The sequence below is a fragment of the Enhydra lutris genome, unplaced genomic scaffold (genome assembly GCF_002288905.1).
Source record: "Enhydra lutris kenyoni isolate GAN:26980312 unplaced genomic scaffold, ASM228890v2 scaffoldscaffold4, whole genome shotgun sequence".
NCBI lineage: Eukaryota > Metazoa > Chordata > Mammalia > Carnivora > Mustelidae > Enhydra > Enhydra lutris.
In genome coordinates, this window is record NW_019154088.1 from 45,617,925 (window position 1) to 45,644,527 (window position 26,603).

Here is a 26,603-nt window from a genome sequence, read left to right on the forward strand (position 1 = left end):
CTAAAGCAATCTACACATTTAATGCAATTCCTATCAAAGTACCATCCATTTTTTTCAAAGAAATGGAACAAATAATCCTAAAATTTATATGGAACCAGAAAAGACCTCGAATAGCCAAAGGAATATTGAAAAAGAAAGCCAAAGTCGGTGGCATCACAATTCCGGACTTCAAGCTCTATTACAAAGCTGTTATCATCAAGACAGCATGGTACTGGCACAAAAACAGACACATAGATCAATGGAACAGAATAGAGAGCCCAGAAATAGACCCTCAACTCTATGGTCAACTAATCTTCGACAAAGCAGGAAAGAATATCCAATGGAAAAAAGACAGCCTCTTCAACAAATGGTGTTGGGAAAATTGGACAGCCACATGCAGAAAAATGAAATTGGATCATTTCCTTACACCACACACGAAAATAGACTCAAAATGGATGAAGGATCTCAATGTGAGAAAGGAATCCATCCAAATCCTTGAGGAGAACACAGGCAGCAACCTCTTCGACCTCAGCCGCAGCAACATCTTCCTAGGAACATTGCCAAAGGCAAGGGAAGCAAGGGCAAAAATGAACTATTGGGATTTTATCAAGATCAAAAGCTTTTGCACAGCAAAGGAAACAGTTAACAAAACCAAAAGACAACTGACAGAATGGGAGAAGATATTTGCAAATGACATATCAGATAAAAGGCTAGTGTCCAAAATCTATAAAGAACTTAGCAAACTCAACACCCAAAGAACAAATAATCCAATCAAGAAATGGGCAGAGGACATGAACAGACATTTCTGCAAAGAAGACATCCAGATGGCCAACAGACACATGAAAAAGTGCTCCACATCACTCGGCATCAGGGAAATACAAATCAAAACCACAATGAGATACCACCTCACACCAGTCAGAATGGCTAAAATTAACAAGTCGGGAAATGACAGATACTGGCGAGGATGCGGAGAAAGGGGAACCCTCCTACACTGTTGGTGGGAATGCAAGCTGGTGCAACCACTCTGGGAAACAGCATGGAGGTTCCTCAAAATGTTGAAAATAGAACTACCCTATGACCCAGCAATTGCACTGCTCGGTATTTACCCTAAAGATACAAATGCGGTGATCCAAAGGGGCACGTGCACCCGAATGTTTATAGCAGCAATGTCTACAATAGCCAAACTATGGAAAGAACCTAGATGTCCATCAACAGACGAATGGATAAAGAAGAGGTGGTATATATACACAATGGAATACTATGCAGCCATCAAAAGAAATGAAATCTTGCCATTTGCGACGACGTGGATGGAACTAGAGGGTATCATGCTTAGCGAAATAAGTCAATCGGAGAAAGACAACCTTCATATGATCTCCCTGATATGAGGGAGAGGAGATGCAACATGGGTGGTTAAGGGGTAGGAGAAGAGTAAATGAAGCAAGATGGGATTGGGATGGAGACAAACCATAAGTGACTCTTAATCTCACAAAACAAACTGAGGGTTGATGGGGGGAGGGAGGTTGGGAGGGGGGGTGGGGTTATGGACATTGGGGAGGGTATGTGCTATGGTGAGTGCTGTGAAGTGTGTAAACCTGGCGATTCACAGACCTGTACCCCTGGGGATAAAAATATATTATATGTTTATCAAAAAATAAAATTAAAAAAAAATCAAAATCTCTGAAACTCCTAGAATAAAACTTTGGGTAAAAGTTTCATGACATTGGTCTCCATAATGATTTCAGGGATATAACTTCAAAACTATAGTTAATAAAAACATAAATAAAGAAATAGAACTACATCAAACTAACAAATTTCTGCACAGAAAAAGAAACAATCAACAGCATGAAAATGCAATCTATGGAACGCAAGTCTGCATCATTTTGATAACTACAAAGAAAAATGAAAGAAAATAAACACACACATAAGAAGAAAAGGACCAGGCTCTCTGCTTCCCCTTCAATAGACAACTGTATCTTCTGGTGAAATACAAGTTGCATCCCTGAGACACAGTAGTGAAGGTTGGAATAAACAAATTTGGCCAGATTCAACACCTGGTCACTAGGGCTGATTTTAGCTCTGACAAAGTGGAAATTTTTGTCATCAATCATCCTTCACTAACCTCAACTACATGTTCTACATATTCCAGTGTGATTGCACCCACAGCAAATTCCGTGTCACAGTCAAGGATGAAAATGGGAAATGGGTCATCAATGGAAAGCCCATCTATATCTTCCCAGAGTGAGAACTTGCCAATATCAAATGGGGTGATGCTGTTGCTCAGTATGTTGAGGAGTCCAGTGGAGTCTCCACCACTTTGGAGAAGGCTGGGGCTTGGTTGAAGGGTGGGGCCAAGAGAGTAATTATCTCTGCTCCTGCTGATGCCCCCATGTTTGTAATGGGTGTGAACCATGAAAAGTATGACAACTCCCTCAAGATTGTCACAATGCCTCCTGCACCACCAAATGTTTGGTCCCTCTGACCAAGGTTATCCATAACAACTTCAGCATTGTGGAGGGACTCATGACCACAGTCCATGCCATCACTGTCACCCAGAAGACTGTGGACAGGCCCTCTGGAACCATGCCAGGATGATTCAGGGGCTGCCCAGAACATCATCCCTGCTTCTACTAACACTGCCAAGGCTACACAGGCAAGGTCATCCCTGAGCTGAATGGGAAGTTCACTGCCATGGCCTTCAGTGCCCCCATACGCCCAGCCCCAAGGTGTCAGTCTTGGATCAACCTGCCACCTGGAGAAAGCTTCCAAATTCACCAAATGGTGAAGCAGGCATCAGAGGGTCCTTTCAAGGGCATCCTGGGCTAATTGAGGACCAGATTGTCTCATGCACCTTCAACAATGACACCCACTCTTCCACCCTTGATGCTGGGGCTGCATTGCCCTCAATAACTACTTTGTCAAGCTCATTTCCTGGTATGACAATTAATTTGGCTATAGCACCTGGGTGGCGGACCTTAAGGTCCACATGGCCTCCAAGGAGAGAGACCCCTGGACTACCAGCAACAATGAGAGCAAGAGAGGAAGGAGAGGAAGAGGAAGAGCTGCTGGGGAGTCCTTGCCCCAACTCATCATTCCCCTCTACACAGTTTCTTGAAGAAGGAAGGGCTTGGGTAGCCCTACCTTGTCATGTACCATCAATAATGTACACTGTACCCAGCCAAAAAAAAAAAAAGAAGAAGAAGAAAAAGGAGGAGGAGAGGGAGAGAGGGTGAAGCAGAATGAGAAGGAGAAGAAGAGGAAGAAGAAGAGGAAGTGGAGGAATAAGAGGAAGAAGGAAAAGGAGGAGAAGGAGGAAAGGGGTGGTATGCATAGCTGTCAGAAGTGAACTCTAATAGCCACACAATTAAAGAATTGCAGGACTGAATCATGTTTGGCCTCTAAAAAGGCAGATTGTTTCTGAAGTCAGAACATTCCACTGTACCTGCACAGAAGTGACCCAGGGATGAATACAAGTTTGTATTTCTGTGGCACTTCATAAGTGAAACTTGCCACTCAGATTCCAGGAAAGTAAAAATTTAGAAAGAAAAGACAGCAGGGATTTAGGAAGGAGTTAAGGGGAGCAGAAAAGACCTGAGGAGTAAGTGAATAAGTCCTATTAAGCAGACACTAGTCTTTGGAATTGGATACTCATCAGAGAATAGTATAGATAGGCCTCTGAGAGGGAAGAGAGTAACGGATTAAGAGAAAATGAAACTGGCTCTGAAAGGAAAACAGCTCTTGAGAGAGAAGGCCAAGCTCTGAGAAAAGACACAAGTAAAGGAAGTGGCAGGAATTTGGAATTGGTCCCAAACCTGTTGCTTTCCATCAGCTTCGAGCCTCCATTGTCCATTAGAGAATTACGAGAAACAGAGAAGCAAGGAGCTCACTGAGGCAGTTCATTGAGTTCATGAATTGATATTAAAATTTCTTAGGTTAAAAATATGAAGAAGGGATCATTTTAATCTGTCTAACTTGCTTAAAGAGTACCACACAAGGCTAAACAGAAAACAACCCATTATTTTAAATTGAGAAAAATCTGTAGACATGGACTAGTTTATCATTTAACTAAACGTTATTGATCAAATACTATGTTCCGATATTTCTAGTTCTCTTTGTTAACATGTTACCACATACCTTTTGCCTAAATAAGATCATTTACAAAAAACCTAACAAACAAAAAACTGGAGTTAAGCCAATAGACTGCTATGTGCCTCATGCAAATAGTTATTTATATAACTATAATTGGCTAGAGGATAATGAAATAATGCATTAAAATTTGTTAAACACAAAAATTGAAAGCAACTATATCTTATTCTATATAATTCCAAAAATTATAGGTACTTTTGATAAATATGTAACAAGAAGGTGTTTTACAAAATAATCGCGTGTGAAAAGAAATAATTTGGGGGCATGTGGGTGGCCCAGTTGGTTAAGTGTCTGCCTTCAGCTCTGTTCATGATCCCAGGGTCCTGGGATTAAGCCTCAGCAAGGAGCCTGCTTCTCCCTCTCCCTGCCCTTACCCCCCTCATGCTCTCTCTCTCTCTCAGATGAATAAATAAAATCTTTAAAAAGAAAAATAAAGAATTTCAAGGTTTAAGAATTGTAGAAACAGGAAAAATAAATTTAATAGGTAAGAGAAAATAGAAACTTTTCTTAAAAGCCACAGGCTGTGGAATATGGATAATAAAAAGTAGTAGAGTTGTGTTTCCTAATTTCATTTGTTTGAAGTCAAAAAGGACTTTGGAAAGTCAAAAAGATTTCCATGATCATATGAGTTTAGCAACTGTTGAGTTGAACCAAATCAATAGTCTTGGGTATTTTTCAGAGGCTTTAATGAATAAACTAGCAGTGTATATGATAAAAAATAGATGATAAAATATGAGAATTCTTTATCCTTATTTATCTACATGCTATGCATTAATTCATTTATTAAACAGCATACCAATTAATATCCTTATTATTAGATACCAATTTTTGCCGGAATCACAATTTGAAAAAGACTGCTGTGAAAAGTATGAGTCACCACAGATAACAAACATTAATTAATCTTTGCAATCAAACCATGTAGCCATGTACAATGCCCATTTCTTTCTTGAACAAAAATGAGAACTCAAATACTACCTTAAATTGTATTTAAAATAATCAGCTTATGATTTGGCTCCTTAAGTGATGCTTAAGTATTTTTTTAAGATTCAATGCTTTATTTAAAGAAATAGTTTAAATTATAATTCCTTATATTCAATGTGCTTGGGCAATGCATAGTTTTAAATGTGTTTCTGAAACTGAACCAAAGAGAAAAAAAAATAATCACAACACAGCAACCACAGGGAGCCTGACAGATCTATGCTGGCAGTTGCAGCTGTCTGAGAGACATGCCATGGCTGTGCTGTCCATCACTGCCACCAACGTGGGCCTCCTCTTACCCTAGCTGACCTGCTGGTATTCACTGAGCTGCTTTGGAAGCCAAGAGAGCTGACCCAGGCTGAGGAGTGACTACACTGTCGTGGACAGTGGAGCTCCGGAAGCACCCTTTTTACCTTGTGGGGAGAGGCAAGACTGATGCTACCTTTGCCCCTTGATTCAAGAGATTAAAGTTCTAAGTGAATCTGGGCTTTCTGAGATCAGTTTTTCAGAAATGACAGAAACCACTGACTACTTCTACAGGGATTCAGAGCAGCAGATCTATGACCTATTCCAGAAGTCCTCCGAAGAAGACAGAAGCATTTGGAGTTCCTGGAGGCAGAGGAGTCTTTTGAACTGAGAAGAACTTCAGTGTCTGGAAGTGGTTCCTAGGACCTGGGAGATTTGCTGCATGAAAGCACACTGATGGTAGTCCACCCAAGAAAAGGAATGTTAATTGTTTTGATAACTGGACAGCTTTACCATTCCCTTATAAGAGGAGGGGAAAAAAAAGAATTAAATCACAGAATTGATTAAAATAAAAGAAGGCATTTTTTTCTTAAAAAGAAAGTCCCTGTACTTATTAAACAGAGGGTAGGGCCATGAAAAATAAGGTAGTAAAACTACAAATGAAGCTGGATGAAGTGGCTGTATGAAGGATTATGCATATATGTGCGCAGTGGTCTGTGGGAATGTGAGAGGGGAAGGATACAGGACACCAAGCTTTAGCATGTTCATACTCTGGCTGTTGCTGCTACATCATGCCATGCCTTTGTTACCTCATCTTCCTTATCCAGCTGGTAAAACTCTACTCATCAAATAATCAATTTCCCTACAGAGCCTCAACTTACCTTCTCAGGAAACATCAATTCCTCCAGCCTCATGCCTTTGGGGTACCTTGTACACCAGTAAAGATTCCTGATGTTATCACCCAAATATAAGTAAAATGTGAAGAAACACAGTGCATTAATTATTTCTTTCAGAGTACATTGCTAGGCATAGTATAATAAGGTATTAGGCTTAAGTTTGTTTCGGGACTTAATATGAATATCATGGATGAAAATAAATTGTGTAGAGAGAAAAGGATGCTATATATAACCCAAGAGAAGTTTGGATTCTCTTTCATTAGTTATATTTGATCGATATGATTATGGCATATATTGTACAGAACAGAACAGGGGTTGGCTAACTTTTTCTGTAAAAGGTCAATAGTAGGGGTGCCTGGGTGGCTCAGTTGGTTAAATGTCTACCTACTGCACAGGTCATAATCCCAGGGTCCTGGAATTGAGCCCCACATCGGGCTCTCTGGTTAGTGGGGAGTTTGCTTCTCCCTCTCCTTCTGCCACTCCCCTGCTTGTGGGTCTCTTTCTGTTTCAAACAAATAAAATCTTAAAAAAAAAATTAAAGGTCAACAGTAACTATGTTAGGGTTTACAAGCTGTAGGTCTTCATCTCAACCACTCAACTCTTCCTGTTGTAATGCAAAAACAACCATGGCAATAAATAAACAAAAAGGACATGGTTGTGTTTCAATGGAAGTTAATTTTAACAATATGTGGCAAGCCATATTTGGTCCCCTGGCTATAGTTTGCTGACACCTGTTACAAAAGATAGAATTTCAGTTAAAATTTTGGAATATCTATTTTAGTAAATCTTTAGTTTTTGCATGGGTTGTGATGATCTAATTATTATTATTATTATTTTTAAACAATTTGAGTAGCTATTTATTTATTTATTTATTTATGCCTCATTGAACTGGCTAGGTTCAATAGAATAGAAATTGTTGGATAGAAATGGTGACAGTAAACATCCTCAATTTGTTCCTAATATTAGAGAGAAGACATTTGGCCTTTCACAATTAAGCAAAATATTAGATATAGATTTTTTGTGAATGTCCTTTTAAAATGTTATCGGTCATATGTGAACTATAAAAGTGTTTTTTGGGGCACCTGGGTGGCTCAGTCAGTTAAGTGTCTGCCTTCAGCTCAGGTCATGATCTTAAGGTCCTGGGATTGAGCCTTATATCCGGCTCTCTACTCAGTGGGGAGCTGCTTCATCTCCACCCCTGACCCCTGCCACCTGCCTCTCTACTTACCTGTGATCTCTTTCTCTGTCAAGTAAATAAAATCTTTAGAAATAAAAGTGAAGGAGAAAAAAGAGAGAAAGGAAATGATAGTATCAAGAATTAAACTAGGTAGGGATGCCTGGGTGTCTCAGTTGGCTAAGTGGCTGCCTTTGGCTCAGGTCATGATCCCAGAGTCCTGGAATTGAGTCCCACATCAGGCTCCTTGCTCAGCGGGGAGCCTGCTTCTCCCTCTGCCTCTGCCTACCACTCTGTCTGCCTGTGCTTTCTCTCTCTCTCTCTCTCTAACAAATAAATAAATTAAAAAAAAAACTTAAAAAAAAAAGAATTAAACTAGGTATATCTCTATATCTGAAAGGAAAAGAAGAAAATATTGAGTACCTTGCAGCAATAATTAAGTGAAATAGAAAAATCTCTTAGAAATACCCAGATTAACAAAAAATAAAGATAAATGGAAAAGTTGAATAGCCTTAATAGTTTTATATCTAACAAAAGACTGAAATAGTAAATAAAAAATTTCTTACATAGATTTCCACATATGGATGCTTTTGTTGGTGAAATGTTTATGGGAGAAAAAATGACAACTTTTCATAAACATTCTTAGAAAATGAGGGACAAACCCCTTTCCAATGATTTTTTAAAAAATAAATATGAAAAATTTTTCTTAACAACTTTCCCTCAATAGTGTGTCTATTGAACCTCTTCTTTTCACTACATGCTGGGAGCCTTCATCACACCATTTTGATTCATTCCATAAAATTTCAGTTGCACTTGGTTACTGCAGTGGAATAGTTTTTGTATTCAGAACTCAATATTTTCTATTAAATTTTCCAATCTTGAGCTTTTTTCAGAGATTATCCCTTATTCTGCACTGCAGTACAGGTCATCTCTGCTTTTAATAAGTTGGTTATAGGTGGTGTGAATTGGGACAGATGCCCCTCACCCTCACCTGAGAGCTGGGTTCTCTGCTCTTGGGCTCTGAAGGGGAATATAAGAGGCAAAAGTCTCTCTTCATAACTGGTCAGTCAGTGGTGGGGAAGTATTTCGGAACTCACATGGCTCTGTCTGGTTGGCTGGTAGCTTCTGCTGGAGTAATTGTTTCTACAAAGATGGCGGTTGGGGGTGGGTGCTTTCTTGATGAGGTGCTCAATTTAAGCTTCACTCTTGAGAACTAATGTTCAGCCCTGCCAGTCCCAATCTCTTTCCTGGACTGGTTGTCCCACTGATTTTGAAGTGTCTCTAACTCTTATTCCTTCCATAACCCTTGTGTTTGTTCACATAAACAACAGAAATGACTAGATTTTGTTTCCACAACCCTAAGATACATGAAGAAACTTACATTCATTTCCAGTCACAGATTATGTTCTCCAGAAAGCAGACTATGAGAAGGGTACTTGCATGTAGGAAATCTACTGGAAAATGTTTCAGGATCATCAACCAAGATAAGAGAGCTGGTAGGTGCTGGCTCTATGATTTTTATAATTATCTGACAATAAAATCTGTGCTTGTTCATTTCTACTATGCCCCACTGTTTCCTCAAGTCTCACTCCTTTTAACATCAGGCTGAGCACTTCCATGTTATTGGTGATATCTACAACATATGGCCAACAAAGTCTGCTTTGCAGGAGGTGAGATATCTCCCAATAATATTTACAAATCAGAATATATTTGATATTAAAGCCTAAGTCATATAAGACAAGAATCTTATAGACAAATTTTCCCCAGAAACACAGTCTCGAAAAATCCTTGACAAAATATTGTCAAGTAGAATCCAACAAAATTTTGAATGAAAAATATATGACGACCACTGGAATTGAATCCAAAAAATCAAGATTGTTTAATCATCAAAAATTTAAGCAGCATAATTTTCCACCTTAACAAAATTAAGGAGAAAAAATAATTGCTCATCACAAAGATTGGACAAAAATCATCTGGTAAAATTAAAACTTTATTCATAATAAAAGTTTTCAGCAAAGTAAGAGTTGAAAAATATTTCCGCAGTCTAAAAACGTACATCTTTAAAAACAAACAAACAATAGCTAACACTGTATATAATGGTGAAATATTGAATATTTCCCCTTTGTGATTGAAAAGAAGGCAAGAGTGCCTAATGTCACTTCTATTAAATATTGTCTTGAGGGGCATTAGCTAGTGCTACAGGGTGAAGATAGAAAACATAGATATTAGAATGGAAGAATTAAAACTGTGTTTATCACAGAAGACATTGTTTTTGCATTGACAATTTTTAAAAAACAAACAAAAAGGAAATCTTTAAGAAACTTATAAAACCACTACTAGAATTAGAGTAAAGGATATTCATAAGAATGTAGGATAAAATCTAATAGAGATTCACCTAGTAAAAGAGAAATGTATTTTACAGAGTTGCAACCATCCAAAAGCAGATGAACAGGTGTATAACTTTGTCTTTCATCCAAATGGAGAGAGAAATATTTTAATATTTCATTATTAACCTTGATGTTTATCATAGTTTTGGGGTTTTAGTTTATCAAGTTAAGCAACTCACTTTCTATTCCTATTTCTCTATGAGTTTTTATAACAAAAACTAAATTTTATCAAATGTTTTTTCTAATGCTAGAAAGAAGATGTGATTATATTCCTTTATTTTGCTATATGTTGAGTTACCTTTATTAACTTTCTTTTTTAAAAAAAAAAGATTTATTTATTTATTTGTCAGAGAGAGTGAGCACAGGCAGACAGAGTGGCAGGCAGAGGCAGAGGGAGAAGCAGGCTCCCCACTGAGCAAGGAGCCCGATGTGATACTCGATCCCAGGACGCTGGGATCATGACCTGAGCTGAAGGCAGCCGCTTAACCAACTGAGCCACCCAGGCGTCCCCCTTTATTAACTTTCTAATGTTAAACCAAACTTCAATTTCTGGAGGAGAAAAATAAACTTGGACATGATACATTATCATTTTTATACATTGATGAATTTGGTTTGATAATACTATGTCTATGATTTTCCATATACACCCAGTGCATCTCTAAGATTGAGGTTAGGCTGTAGTTTTCCAGTCTCATGTTGACCTTGTTGGGTTTTGGTGTCAAGTTTATGTCTATTTGAAAATATCTCCACCCCCATTTTCTATTATCTAGAAAAGTTACTATAGGTTTAGAATAATTTCTTATTTTAATTCTTAATTTACTCTAAGAATCCCACTGTACTAGGGCTTTATGACTATTCAATTGACTATAGAGTACTAGTAAATTTCTTGAATATTAACTATAATTCAGTTGTCAACTGAAAGCCTAGTCAACATTCATGGAACCCAATGAACCTCAGGCAAGACATTGGGTTCCTGAAATTATATCCCTAAAAGTGTATAGCAAAACTGCTAAAAAATGTTAAGATACAAAGAAAATTCTCTAAAATATCCAGAAGGAAAAAAAAAGAAGAAAAAACCCCCTTCAATTAACTATTGACTCTTCAATTTCTTTAATAGTTATAATATTATTCATGTTTTCTATTTCTTATAGTCATTTTTACAATCAGCATTTGTTTCCAATTTAAAAGTTGTGGCATATCTATTTGCACAATACATATGAATGATATTCAAAATATTTTATGACTATAAAAACAACAAATATATTTATAAGTAAATGACACTGAAATACTCAGTTTTAGTAATATAGTAATTTAGCCCCATAATTTAATAACATTTAATATATATGGAACTACTAACCCAGTCATATGTTATTAGTGTAAATTATTGATAAAATCATTCTAATATAATCTAATTTATTTGTTGATTTTTGGAAATATTAGTGTCATTGTTTGTTTAATATGGTTTTTATTAATTAATTCATAAGTCTCATTAAAATGATACTCATACTATCATTTGTAGCCTCCACAGTAGGAACTTTTGCTAAAACATTAGGGAAGTAACAGCAATTTCATTTCTTTCTTTTTTCTTTTTTTTTTTTTTTCCAGATTATTTATTTATTTATTTGAGAGCAAGTGAGAGAGAGAGGGTATGAGCAGGGGGGACGGGCAGAGGGAGAGGGAAAAGCAGGCTCCCCACCGAGGAGGGAGCCTGATACGGGACTCGATCCCAGAACCCTGGCATCATGACCTAAGCTGAAGGCAGACACTTAACCTATTGAGCCATTCAGGAACCCAGCAATTCCATTTAATAACGACCATTTAATAATAAAATCTCTTTTAACAGAGTTGTAAGAAATACTCAATATCACATCTCTGTAACTGACTAAGTTACTATGTTTGCTTCCTAGGACAGCTCTGCAAACTATCATTAACCAGATGGCTTAAAACAACAGAAATTTATTATTTCATTGTTCTGGAGGTTAGAAGTTCAGTATCATGTAGTGGGGAACCACACTCTCTGAAAACTGTAAGAAAATCCTTCCCTGCCTCCTCTTAGCTACTGATGACTTGCTGGCAAACTTTGACATTTCTTGATTTTCAGGGGCACTAACTCTATTCTCTGCCTTTTCTTTGGTATTCTCCTTGTGTCTCTGTTTCTTCGCATGTGCACACATTGGTGTCCACTCTACTCCAGTGTGACCTCATCTTAACTAATGACATCTGCAACAACCATAAGTGAAGATGTCATTGTATCCTTTTCAGGCAACGTAATTCAACACATAACAGTTACCAAATTATTTTTTTAGAATGTATTATGAAATTTGTTTAAACTTAATCCCTCACTAATTAAGATGAACCATACTATGGTTTACATATAGTTGCATTGACCTCTGGCTTCTACCTTCTACAGCCAAACTGTCACTCCTTTGAAGGTATTTTTGTCTTTTTCCCCTTCTAGATACTTTTAGAGGTTTCTTTTTTTATATCTTATCTTTTTTGTGGTTTCACTATATGGAGGTAGAACTTTTCTTATCCTTGTCTGCAATTCACTGGTTTTCATTAATATATGATTAGGTGTCTTCACAGATTCTGTTTTGTTCTTTTTCTTCTTTTGCGAGCAAGCAAGAGAGCACTACCGGGGGGAGGGAGGGTAGTAGAGGGAGGGGAGAAGGAGGGAGCCCTACATGGGGCTTGATTTTAGGACCCCGAGATCATGACCCAAGCTGAACATGGGCCCTTAATTGACTGAGCCACCCAGGCACCCCTATTTCTTCCTATCTTAACTATAATTTGATGTTGTAAGAAGCGGCTAAAATATATGTAATCCAGTATTTTAGTTGTTTTCAGAAAATGCATTAGTCCAAATACTATTTCAGTCTTATTCTAAACAAAGGATTCTTGTTTATTTTATTTTTTATTAGATAACTAACAATTTTATCTGAAACAAAAGAGTAAATGCATCTGTACCAAGCCATAAACATGAGTCATTTACATGAGGCCTTTTTAATCATTAACCTTAACAAGACACAAAACATAACAAGGCAGTAGCTAGATCATACATTTTAATTATTTATATCATTTTACAATAAATAATTTACATTAAACATACTGAAAGAATGTTTTAAGGAAGATTGGTAAAATTTATATATAGAGTTGGCAACAAAGCTAAAATAAAAAATACTCTGACCTTTTATTTAGATATTTCTTCTAACTGTACATTATAAAGAATATTTTATCTACATTAAACATCATTAAGTTGTGAAGAGCGTTAGTATTTCTAGAGAATGAAAGATGATTAAATAGGAAAGCACTGAGATGTGGAAGAGAGAAACTTAATGAAAGTAGTAGTCCCTTTGAAATATTTTTAATATCATTGACATACACTCACTATATAAATAGGATTGTGAAAAGTTTCTGTGAATGCAATCAATCAGTCATTCACCTATTCCAAACACATTTTTCAGACATCCATTAAGCATATTTTTCAGGAATTTTCTCTCATCAACCCTTATGTCTCTCTCTGTGGCATTCTTTTTTGGTGTTCTTATTTTCTTCATTTTTTTAAAGATTTTGTTTACTTATTTAGAGAGAACATGCAAATGTGGGGGTGCTGAGGGAGAGCATTTTAAGCAGACTCTGTGCTGATTATGGAGCATGAAGAGTCAGACATTAAACTGACTTAGCTATCTAGGAGCCCTGTTGTTCCTTTTTTTTTTTTTATAAAAAGCAATCAACAGCCAATAATAACTATTATTGCTTTACTTTTATTATATTCCAGAAATTTAGTAAGCATTTCATTACATTATTTCATTTAAAATCCAACAGAGGTCTGAGAGTTAATCTCTTATTAATGCATTTTAAGGTGAGGGAAATGAGTTAAAGAACTAGTCCAATGTCACACAGTTAATGAACTGCCCGTACTAACTGAGTCTTGTCTGACTCCAAAGTAATAGATGTGTGGTACCTTTAAAGAGAATTAAAAAGTAACAAATGAGTCTAACAGCATCACACCAATTAGTTCTCCGTCCTATACACATACATATTCAGAGAGATTCTGTTTTTCACAACTGTCATCCAATTGGAGCCACCAACCAGTGAGCAGTGATTCTGTTTTAAGTGACATCATCTGCAGAGAAACATTGCAGAAGCCAGGAAGTAATTTAAAAGGAATTTCAATCTCTACTCACACCTGCCAAAAGCATTGTTGGGACTCTTCAGTCATAATACTGCTAAATAGTTCCAATATTCTCTTTTCTCTTCTTCCCAAATTCTCTCAGGCACTTCTCAGAGTGTTTCTCCCTTCTTCTCCTTTATTATACAGATTAATTTCACTTGGCATTTCCTTGTGAACTTCCTCCCATCTCCATGGTCTTTACTTTCTCTTTTGTTTTCAAATTCTGAACTAGAATACTTAGCATTAGGCTGTTAGAGAAGGTCTACCTTCTAGGAGGTGAGAGAGGCTAGAAATACAGGCACATTGTGTGTTTGTGTGTGTGTGTGAGTGAGAGAGAGAGAGAGAACAGAATTTGTATGTGCTAATGCCTAAAATAGAAAAAAAAAAATCTAGGGTAAAAAGATGAAGAAAAAAATGAGCTTCCAGTTGCTGTGGTCATTTTGCTTATTTTATAAGGAAGCCTTATGAATAAACAGAGTAACTGAATCTAAACTACAATTACTCTCTGCAGAAAGGTGACCGTGGCAAGGGGAGATATGTTCTCTAAGGCATTCTCTTCCACTAAAGTCCTGAAGTAGGCCTCCCTCATGTTTAAAGAGGTAAGCAGTTCCAGGATATGTAAAGTTCTTTTATAGATATTAAAATGAATATTTTTATTTTACAATACAGCCACTTCAGAAAATACTTTATGGCATTGTGTATAAAGTTAAACATTTACTCACCAAAACCCAACAGCATCTCTCCGAGTTTTATTAATTAAAAAAGAAAGGAAAACCATTATCACACTACACATATTTGTAAATGTTTATAACACCTTTATGAATAATGGCCCCAAGCTAAAAACAATCTAAATGTTCAACAAATGATGTACAGATAAATCTTGATACTTCACACATAAGACTACTATTCAGTCATTAAAAGATATTAGCTGGGGCGCCTGGGTGGCTCAGTGGGTTAAGCCGCTGCCTTCGGCTCAGGTCATGATCTCAGGGTCCTGGGATCGAGTCCCGCGTCAAGCTCTTTGCTCAGCAGGGAGCCTGCTTCCCTCTCTCCCTCTCCGCCTGCCTCTTTGTCTACTTGTGATCTCTCTCTGTCAAAAAAAAAAAAAAAAAAAAGGTATTAGCTACTGATACATACAGTGATATGGATGAATCTCAAAAGTGCTACGTTAAATGAAACAAGTCACTTAGTCACAGAAAATAAATAGCTATATGATTCCATTGAATGACATTCTAGAAAATTCAAAATTATGGAGACATAAATTAGATCTGTGTTTCCCACGGGCTGGGATTAGGAAGGAGATCAAAGACAGGGGGGCCCAAGGGAACTCTGGAGTCATGGGAATATTATATATTTTGATAATAGTGGTGGCGACGTGGTTTACATTTGTTAAAAAATAAAAATAAAAATGAATATTTTACTTTGTCACATATATTAAATGGTGTATTAATGTTATGTTCAAACTATTTAAAAATGTTTTTGCATATTATTTCTAGATGTATTTTAACACACTTAGGAGAATAACTGTCAACAACCCTAAAGTTTTCCAAATTCTATACTCTTCCCTGGAATTAATAGTTTAGGAAGCTACATTCGTTTTCTGGTCACTTGGGTTTCATTTAACATATTGTTACCTTAATGCCCTATTGCTGTGAAACTCTTCTCTTACATAAATTTTTACCATGAAGAGCCCCAGTTTACTCTGTGGTGCCTGAGTGGAAGTGTGCTGTCACCACACAGGGCTACTGGGGCTTGTCCCTAAAAAGTGAAATTGTAGCCATGAAGTAGGAGTTGAGGAAAGTGGAAGGCCCTGTCTTCTTTGCCAGACTCACTTGAAGTAGAGCAACTGGGAGTCATTTCAGTAGCAAGGAGCTGGGACATGGGAGAACTGGGTGAGGAGTAGAACCAGGTTCAATGGCTCAAATGTCACAGATTTGCTGTGATTCAAACGTCACAGATTTGCTGTTCTTAACCAGATTTCATGGATTTTATCGAATAAATCAAATTGTTCCTCAAGTTGTTGTAAGCACATAGGATAATTCCCAGAGACTTTATATGGCTACTGTTATTGTTTAATATAATTTTCACATACACAAAAAAATGGCTGTTTGCTAGGGAAAGGGCTTACTGAACTCCTCCCGCTGAACAAGGAGCTTGATGTGGGACTCAATCCCAGGACCCTGGGATCATGACCTGAGCTGAAGACAGTGGCTTAACCAACTGAACCACCCAGGTGTCCCCAGGGCAAACTTTTACTAATATTCAGAGACTTCAGAGTTTCATAATTAGTCTTGTTCATATAATATGAGGGAATAGTTATGGGAATGATTCTAACTAGTTGGCACATATGTAAGCTGAAACAGTACTTCTCAACTCTGGTGCCACATGATCCCTAAAGGGGGAGGTTTTTAAAACATTGATGAACATGACTTATCCCAAGATATTCTAATTAAACTCTTCTGGATAGGACCTGAGTATCAGTAATTTAAAAATAATTCCTGGGATGATCCAAACTGGAGCCAGATTTGAGAACCACAGAATTAGACATTTTAGAGGGGCCTTGTGGATTGGATTCATAGTTGAAACTATGTGACTTTTGTGTTTTCCTCCAACATTGAAAACTGAGAAAACAACCTTTCTGAGGGAATCTGTATATTGAGGAGTTATCCCTTCTTTACACCATTATATATAAATAAATAATGAAAATAACTCAGAGCATAAAGTTTTTAATTGCTTTTATTTGATAAAAGCATGACTTGCACAAAATAAAATTTTCTTTTCTCAGTCTTCTATATTTATAGTCATCTACACAAATATGCTATTATTTATAAACCTATTCAGGGATTATGTTTATTACAGCAAGTGACATGTTGGTAGAACTTAGTAAATTTCATGTCTGCAACAATATGGCAATCAGATACCATTTGACGAGCATTGCCTAAAAGGACAAGCATTGCCTAAAAGAGATCTGGTATAAGGGGAAGAATATAGGAAAGCCCCACCATAATCCAGGTAGAATCATTTTCCTGACTTTCTGTAGGAATGCTTATTATCACCTAAAATGGATTTGATGAAGAGGCTTCCAAAGATTATAGTCTTTATATATCCAAAATAAAAAGAAAATTAAAAGCAATATTTTTAGAAACCTTGCTGTAATGATTACACCATTCCTCCCCAGAGGATGGGGATTTCATTTTAAAATTGCAGCTATTGTTACTTTCTCCTATGTGATTTTACCTAATTATATAAGTGGACTATGTTTTTGTACAAGATTATTATCATTAGTGTGACAAGTTTCTTTCCAAGTTTCAGTTTATGAGGAATTTACTAGTAAAATCTATTGTTTTTTTTAATTCTTTGGTCTTTTTAAAAGTGTTAATCAACACTGTGACAAGGCTTTCCATGAATACCATTTTCTTTTAACATTTGGATAATTACCAGAAATGATTTAATTAAAATTTAAGAAGAAACCAATACATTGTGATCTACATTGCAATAATCATTAAAAGTTAGTGTTGAAGGCAAAATATTACTCATCATTCTTGCCACTGTCATTTGAAAAGGAGGGTAAGGTATTTAATATGCTGATATCTTAAGACACATTTTTACTGGGTCTTTTTTCATGTCTCCTAACCATCCCAGGTATGTTGGTATAACAACATAATAATTTAAATGATATCAAATGTGAAATAAAATGAAAATTTAACTTACAAAGACAGTAGTTTTCAAACAAAAATAAAAACAGAAACAGAAATAAACAAGCCCACCCAAATTTTAACAAATTTCAAATTTCCTGATAACATTAAACTCATAGAGTCTTGGGCCAAATGCGACTTAGAGAGGTTGTCTGTCTTCATTCCTTATATTCACATTGTTAAAACATTGTTATGTTTTAATTTCTTATTTTTTTCACCCTCACATCACAAAATACTAGCAATTTCTTTTGACTAATCTAATCCCTAATCTCTTTTAATCTTCTTCCCACTGCCATTATAATTCTTTCTTGATACAGCAGGGTTAACATATGAAAAACAAGGACTCAAATAATTGATTGCTCCTTTTATAGGTTCTGATGTTGAATTGATCTTTGACAAAGAAGCAAAGACAATTCAATGGAGAATTTTTTCTCAATAAATAAATAAATAATGCTGGAACAACCATATATTCACATGCAAATAAAAATAATCCATGAAAGAGAAAATTTATACACTGGACTCCATTAAAATTAAAATTTTTATTCTGCAAAAGACACAGAAATGAGAGAATGAAAAGAGTCCACTGACTGGGAGAAAATCTTTGCAATACATATCTGGTAAGAGGACAGTATCTAAAATACACTAAAAATTCTTAAGAGTACTTACTCTTTAAGAATAAGAGTAATAAATTAAACAATCCAATTAAAAAGTGAACACAATATTTGAACAGACATTTCGCTAAGAAAAAAATACAGATGGCATATGCTTACAAAAAGATGATCAATATCATATGTCATCAGAGAATTTAAAATTAAAACAATAGTAAGACACCATTACACATTTATTAAAGAGGCTAAAATCCAAAACACTGAGAACACCAAATGCTGACAAGGTTATGGTGCAATAGCATTTATTGCTGGTGGGGATGCAAATTGGTACAGCCACTTTGGAACCCATTTTGACAGTTGCTTATGAAATTAAACATACTCTTAATGTACAATCTAGCAGTTTCACTGCTTGTTATTTAATTAAACAAGTTTAGAACTTCTGTTCACCCATAAGCTTGCACAAGAATATTTATAGCAGTTTTATTTATAATTTCTAAAACTTGGAGGTAACCAAGATGTTCTTCAATAAATAAATGGATAAATAAACTGTGGTACATCAAGACAATGGAATATTATTCAGCAATAAAAAATGAGTTATCATTCCATGAAAAGACATGGAAGAAACTTAAAAGCATATTGCTTAGTGAAAGAAACCAAGCTGAAAAGTTTACATAATGTATGATTCTAACTATACGGCATTCTGGAAGAGGCGAAACTATGGAGATAGTAAAATGATTACTGATTGCTAGGGGTTCTGTTTAGGAGGAAGGGATGAATAGGTAGAGAACAGGATGCTTAGGCACATGACACTATTCTGTATGACACTGTAGTGGGGGATCTACACCATTATACATCTATCAAAACACATAGATTATGCAACACAGAAAGTGAACCTGAATGTAAACTATGGAATTTAGTTAATGTAACAATTTTGGCTCATCAGTTGTAACAAAGATAGCACATAATTCAAGATGTTAATAATAAGGCAAATTGTGTGGGTGGCAGGGGGAGTTGAGGGGTTATAGGAAAGCTCTGTACTTTCCACTAAATCTTTCTGTAAATCCCAAGCTGTTCTGAAGTCTATTAATTGTTTTGAAAAAAGTTCCTGATGGCTTTTTACTACTTTAGAACAAAATTTAAACTTTTCACTTTCCTTTAAGGTCCTTCATGCTGTGCTTCCTATCTCTCTTTCTTACTTCATCTTCTATGGCATTTCACTTGTCCCAAATATCCTCCATTGTGTTAATCAGATATAATAAAACTTTCCAATTCAGGACTTCTACAATTGCTATCCCCTAGGTGATATTTTTACCATAAATCTTCACTCCTTCCCTTCATTCATATGCCTTTAAGTAAAACTTGAATTACCAATTCATCAGCAGTTCTTTTTGCACAGGACATCAGAGCAGATGATATGTTCTTATGTATGTTTCTCGTGTTTCACTTACATAAGAATGAAATTTTATAAAACCAGGTGCCTCATTTGTCCTGTCTGTAACTGTCACTTTACAACTGCTTCACAGTCTATAAAAATGGCCATTATGTAATATTCATAAAATTAATATTTGAATCAATTAATTATTACAATTTTATAGGTGAGAAAAATAAGAAGTTGAAAGTTTGATGGCTTGTTAATATCTGTTCAGGTGGAATGTCAGAGGAAGGGAATCTTATTTCCTACTGTCTCTCTGACCATTGGCTGTTCCTCTATAATAGACCATGAGGCAACACAGCATAGGACAGTCCTACCATCACTGGCATAATTTTAGGGAAATAGAGTGGTATTCATGAAGGCTGGCATAAAGTTTTTGTCAATTAGGATGTAATAAAAGCTTAAGTAAGTCACAGTGAAGATGATATTCAATAATATATATTAGATTCAAATGTATGGATTTTTCCTAAAATACAGTGTATGTTGATTTTCACTTACATACATTACATATCAAAACAGAATCCCATCATTATGGTCTACAAATACTAGATCTCCACATTTATTGCTCTGGGTAATGAGCTTTTTCCTATAGCCTCCTAGGTCACCTCTAGTCTCTGATATCATTAGTTAAAATGTATTTTAACAAGAGAAATTAAATGCCCAGAATTTTTTGACCTGAGGATTGAATGGTGTTACATATCAATCAACAGATATTTGAGACCTCGTGTGGGTAAAGTTATTACACTCTGGGCTATACAACAGAATGAGAGGTTCATTTCTTTCTCAGGTTTATGCACATTTAGGGCCATTTATTTAATGTTACAGTGAGATCATAAATTCAAGGATAAAATATATAATAAAATTATTATATTCATTCTTAATTTGGTGGGTTTGAAAACTTTTCATATCATTTTTCTGCTCCCTTGAAGACCCAGAAATGCCCCTTTTAATAGGTCTAAAATAAATGAAAATTTGAGAGGGCATTTAATTAACTTTAAATAAGTGTTTTCAACAAAACTGAACTGTGCATAAATATAAAATATCAGCTTAATTGATATAATCATTTGTAGCTAGATAATACATATAGTTAAATTATCATCTGTTACCTATATTATAATATAGTTCTGTTCCCCCAAGTAATTTAAGTTGATTTTATTGAGATAATAAACATTTATTGATGAAATGAGTGGCCTATCATACATAGTGGCATACTATTTTAGATGCTTTAAAACTTGTTACTGCTCTAATCTTCACAATGACATTTGAGTGTCATTTGTCATTTCACTAACATTGCACATCATTTTATACTTCAACTAGGTAACTGCAGATCTTAATGAGATTTTAGTAGTAACAATATGCACTATCATAAAATTTGTGAGCTCTTATGGTGAAATTAAGGTCCAATGCTTGTATGGAGTTGTAAACTTCCTGAAACAGCTCAAGTAAATGGAGACTAGTGCCCATGGCTGACTTAAGGCAAAATTTATCTCATACAGTTTCATGCATTCTTTTTGGAGTCTCTGCTCCTTTCTGTACAATCAATTATCACGTCAGTACTTGAGCCACAGGGCACTTGATGTCCAGGGATTTCCTTTCAAGTTTAGAGGGATTGGTAATCCTTAAATAATCTAATCTTTTTTCCTTAACTGTGTAAAAAGACACTGAAACTCAGAAAGGCTCTGATCAATGACATACAACTAAGGTGTTATAGAAATAGGTAGAGAAATGGGTTTTATTGATTCATATTGCCTGTGTATTTGAGTTGTGACTATTTCAAATAAAAAGTAAACAATCTGTAACCGTATTTTGGAAATTCACTGGCCAGAGGTCAAATGAATGAAAGTTTAAGATGTTAAGTCCAATACCATTGTATAAGGGAGAGAAAGAAATATTCATGAGATCACTATCAGCAGTAATTATATAACACAAAGAAAGAAACTGGATGTTATATGTTGGAAGTAATATGTGTATGTGGTGGGGGAGGTCACATGCTTTGCCAAGCCATGTTACTCTATCAATATTAAATATTCATTGAAAACATCATATTACTTGACCCATCAATAACAATTGACAAAACTGATCACTCCCATCCTTAGTTTTCAGAACTTCATACATATTTGATTTTTCCTCTTACTTAAGTGGTTATTTCTATTTAATCTCCTTTGGTCTCTCCTCGATGCTTTCAATTCCAGATATTGGACTGTCCAGGGCTCCATCCTTGGACTTCTCATTCTCTCGGTGCTCACATTTAGTGTGGAACTCCTGATTGTTTCTGCCACCCAAATCTGTTCCACCCATTCATCTCAGTCACATGAAATATTATCTTTCTATATGTTTCAACCAAAATCTTTGACATGATATTCAACTTTTCTCTTGGTTCTATAAATTACTTCCAATCTATTAGCAACAATAGATACAGATGCAGGCACCTCTTTGCTGTCACTAAAGCTCTCATGTTGGTCCAAGCTACAGATATCTCTTCCCTGCATTCATACATTGTTTCCCTGCATCTGCAATTACTTTCCTTTAGGCTGTTCTACACAATACATCTAAAGTTATTACATCATTCCTCCACTTAAAGCCCGCCATTCATTTACTTACTTCTTCATCAACTATTCATTCTGCATTCGTTCATTGATTTAGTCATCAAATATTTTCATGTGGTAGACCCTCTTTAGATGCTTGGTATCTACCACTAAACAAGCAAAAGTGATGCCTGCCTTCATAAGTTCACATTCAAGCAAGGAAGAAACATACAATAAACAACATATATGACTTAGAACATAAATTTTTAATTTTAGGAAAAATAGTAAATATAGATCATAGTAAGGGGGATCCAGAATGCTAGGTCTATAATGGTGGAGAGAGGCACAAGCAGGCTGCAGTATTAAAGTAGGTGGTTAGAGTAAGCCTCATGAGAAGGTGAGATTTGAGCACAGATTTGAGGAAGATAAAAACTAACATGTACATCTGGAGCAAGAGTGTTCTGGACAGAGGGAACAATAGCCACAAAGTCAAAAGTAGAAGCCTATCTGGAGTGCCCTAATCATTTTGCTCCTGTAATACTACTCCCTAATACTTGAGTTTTCTTCCCATGCTCCTATACAAGGGTCTTCATTTCTGGGGCTCCTTCTTCCTGGAATGTGCTTTTCAGGGTATTTGCAAGGCTCAAGTATGAAACTTTTCCATATCTTTGCTCAAATTTACTATCAGAGAGATCTTCCCCTGGCCGTATTATTTAAAACTGCAATTCCTCTTACCTGGCACTATCCATCTCCCTTCTCTGCTTTAATTTTGACAATTCTACTCAGCATAATCTATTGTACTATATAACTTATTTGTCTTATCTGTTGTCTATCTCTCAGTCCAAAGGAAAGGTGTGCTGTCTGGAGGAGAAGCCCAGGGACTGGGGCAAGCTGGCCCGAGCCTTGGGGAACTATGCCACCGTCATCTCCCACAACCCGGAGACCAAGAAGACCCGCGTGAAGCTGCCCTTGGGCTCAAAGAAGGTCATTTCTTCAGCCAACAGAGCTGTGGTCAGTGTGGTGGCCGGAGGTGGCCGCATCGACAAGCCCATTCTGAAGGCTGGCTGTGCCTACCACAAGTACAAGGCAAAGAGGAATTGCTGGCCACGTGTGCGGGGAGTGGCCTTGAACCCTGTGGAGCATCCTTTTGGAGGTGGCAACCACCAGCACATTGGCAAACCCTCCACTCTCCGCAGAGATGCCCCTGCTGGCCACAAAGTGGGTCTTATTGCTGCCCGCCGGACTGGGCGTCTCTGGGGAACCAAGACTGTGCAGGATAAGGAGAACTAGGGTTGAGGGGCTCAATAAAGTGTGTCCTTCTGCCACTAAAAAAAAAAAAAAAAAAAAAAGTGCAGGGATTTTGTGTATTTTGCTTATTGTACTATCCCCAGCACCTAGAACAGTGCCTGGAACTACTTCTTTGGGCTACTCTATATTTTTTATTATTTTTAAATTTGCATTTATTTTTTAATTTATATTCTTTAAAATTTTAATTCCAGTATAATTAATATATATGTTATATTAGTTTTAGGTTTACACAATTATAGTGATTCAACAATTTTAAACATTACTCAGTGTTTGTCATGATAAGTATACTTTTATTTATTTATTTATTTATTTATTTTAAAGATTTTATTTATTCATTTGAGAGAGAGACATTGAGAGACAGCATGCGTGAGGAGAAGGTCAAAGGGAGAAACAGACTCCCCATGGAGCTGGGAGCCCGATGTGGGACTCGATCCCGGGACTCCGGGATCATGACCTGAGCCGAAGGCAGTCGTCCAACCAACTGAGCCACCCAGGCATCCTGATAAGTACACTTTTAATTCCTTTCACCTATTTTACTCATTCCCCCACATGCCTCCCCTGTGGTAACCACCAGTTCTCTATAGTTAGAAGTATGTTTTTGGTTTGTCTCTTTTTTCTTTGTTTATTTGTTTTCTTTCTTAATTTCCACGTGTAAGTGAAATCATATGGTATTTTTCTTTCTCTGACTGACTTATATCACTTTGGGGTGCTCTCTATTTTAATCTAGTGAATGGAGTTAGCAAAGCATTGAATAAATATTTATTGAATGAAAAAATGGATGCTTGGGTGGTTCAGTCAGTTAAACATGTGCCTGGCTGGGGTCATGATCCCAGGTCTTGGGATTGAGCTCTGAGTCAGGCTCCCAGCTCAGTGGAGAATCTGTTTCTCCCTCTCCCTTTGCCCCTCGTCCCTGCTCCTGTGCATGCTCCCCACCTCTCTCTCTCTTTCAAATACATAGATAAAATCTTTTTTAAAAAAGTGGATGCTTATTTTAGAATCCCTAAATTCTCCACTAGCATTGCCCATTAAAATGGAACAAACAGATAAATACTATAGTTATGTAAGATACTAACATTAGAGGAGGCTAGGTTAAGGGTATACTGGACCCCAACTCATAAGGTTGGTTAAAGTCCTTGCATCTTTAAGTATTTAAATGATAATATTGGATTTCTCACAAACTGTAGATCAGCTGGATGGGTAAAATATGACTTCTCAGAAGGGAGCTTCATGTCATTAAAGTGTATTGACTGGAATGCTGATCAAACATTTTTGAAAAGATGTTTAATATTTGGAGCTCCTGGGTGGCTCAGTCAGTTAAGTGGCTGCCTTCAGCTCAGGTCATGATCCCAGGGTCCTGGGGTTGAACTCTGCATTGGGGTCCCTGCTCAGGGGGAGTCTGTTTCTCCCTCTCCTTCTGCCACTGCCTCCTTCTTGTGCTCTCTCAAATGCTATCTCTCTGTCTCAAATAAATAAATAAAATCTTTTAAAAAGAGATGTTTAATACTTTCTAAAAGTGGCTGCTATCTATAAACACAAAAAAGTTCTGTCCAGCTCCCTTTACAAGTTTGAGACACTTTCCCCCCCCCTAAAATTCTGTAGTTTTTTGGGTGGTATTTGTACTCTTGGTGAAGTACCAGCCCGCCTGGGTGGAAGGAAACCAGACATTCTGGAGTCCTTTGGCTTGGTGCAGTCCAATCTGCCAGACTACGGGTTTCATGCTAGGACAGTACCTCCCAGAGAAGGTCACTTAACAACTGTGTGGTCATGGTAAAATAAGGGGTAATGCTACAGGTGTATCCATTTTGATTTCTGTACATGGGTAAGTTAAGGATCAAACTTCATTCCTTTAAATCAGTTGTCCCAAGCCCAATTTTCTAAAAAACCCTACCCTTTCTCCTATCAAATTATCTTGGCATCCTTGTCAAAAATCAATTGTTCAAAAAAAAATCAATTGTTCATACATGTAAAAGTTTATTTCTAGATTCTAAGTACTATGCCAGGACTATACTGTCTAGAGCACTTTGCAGTAAGTTTTAAACTAAAGAATTATGAATATTCCAACTTTGTTCCTAGTTTTCAAGACTATTTTAGCAAAACTATGTCCCTTGTATTTCCACATAAATTTTAGAATAAGCTTGCTAATTTCTGCTACAGATCTAGATTGGGTTTATTGAGGATTGTGTTGAATTTGTACATCAATTTGGGGAGTATTGCCATCTTAACAATATTAAGTCTCACAATATATGAACATGGGGTGCCTTTCCATTTATTTGGGTCTTTTTAAATTTCTTTCAACAATATTTTGTAATTTTCAGTGTGCAGATTTTATGCCATTCTTTAATTGATTCCTATGTATTTTATTCTTTCTGATGCTGTTGTTAAATTAATAATTTACTTAAATTTATTTTTGGGTTCTTCATTCCCAGTATATTGAAATATAACTAATTTTTATATGTTGATCTTGTATACTGCAACTCCTGGCCTTGTTTGTTAGAGATACTTTTAAGGGCAAAGTACAATGGGGAGTCAAACTTAACATATTTATGTTTCCTTAGTCTGAAATATTATGTTGTGAAAGCATGCAGAATATGTCTAGCTATAGACATGGTGAGGCTGAATAATGCAAGAAGCCATGCCAGATACCTGTATCCTGAGATCTGGAGGACAAGGAGCCCCCTCCTGCAAGGTCTAAGGTAGTCCTTGAGAGAGACCAACATCGTTGTTTCAAATCAAGTTAAAGTACAGAGTTGAAATACTGGTATGGAGGAAGGTGAGTTAAATAATTCCAGAATCAACAAAATTCCACAGCTATTAAAAGTAAACAAGACAAGGACCTGACTATATTAACTAATAAGTTGTAATAAAATTAGTGACTATTGGCCTAAATACACACACATTAGATGATGATTTAGCATAAGACAAACTAGTTTAAGATATTTTAAAATATAGGGCATCTGGGTGGCTCAGTGGGTTAAAGCCTCTGCCTTCAGTTCAGGTTATGATTCCAGGGTCATGGGATCAAGCCCCGCATCGGGCTCTCTGCTCAGCAGGGAGCCTG

The 26,603-nt window shown here is 36.4% G+C and overlaps 1 pseudogene across 1 annotated transcript; it reads left to right on the plus strand.

The window, feature by feature from the left end:
* Window positions 1-2,667: 2,667 nt before the first annotated feature.
* Window positions 2,668-23,563, plus strand: LOC111139777 (annotated as a pseudogene). The gene is made up of 2 exons (XR_002640110.1): window positions 2,668-2,757; window positions 23,078-23,563. The product of XR_002640110.1 is annotated as a 60S ribosomal protein L8 pseudogene (transcript).
* The last annotated feature ends 3,040 nt before the right edge of the window (window positions 23,564-26,603 follow it).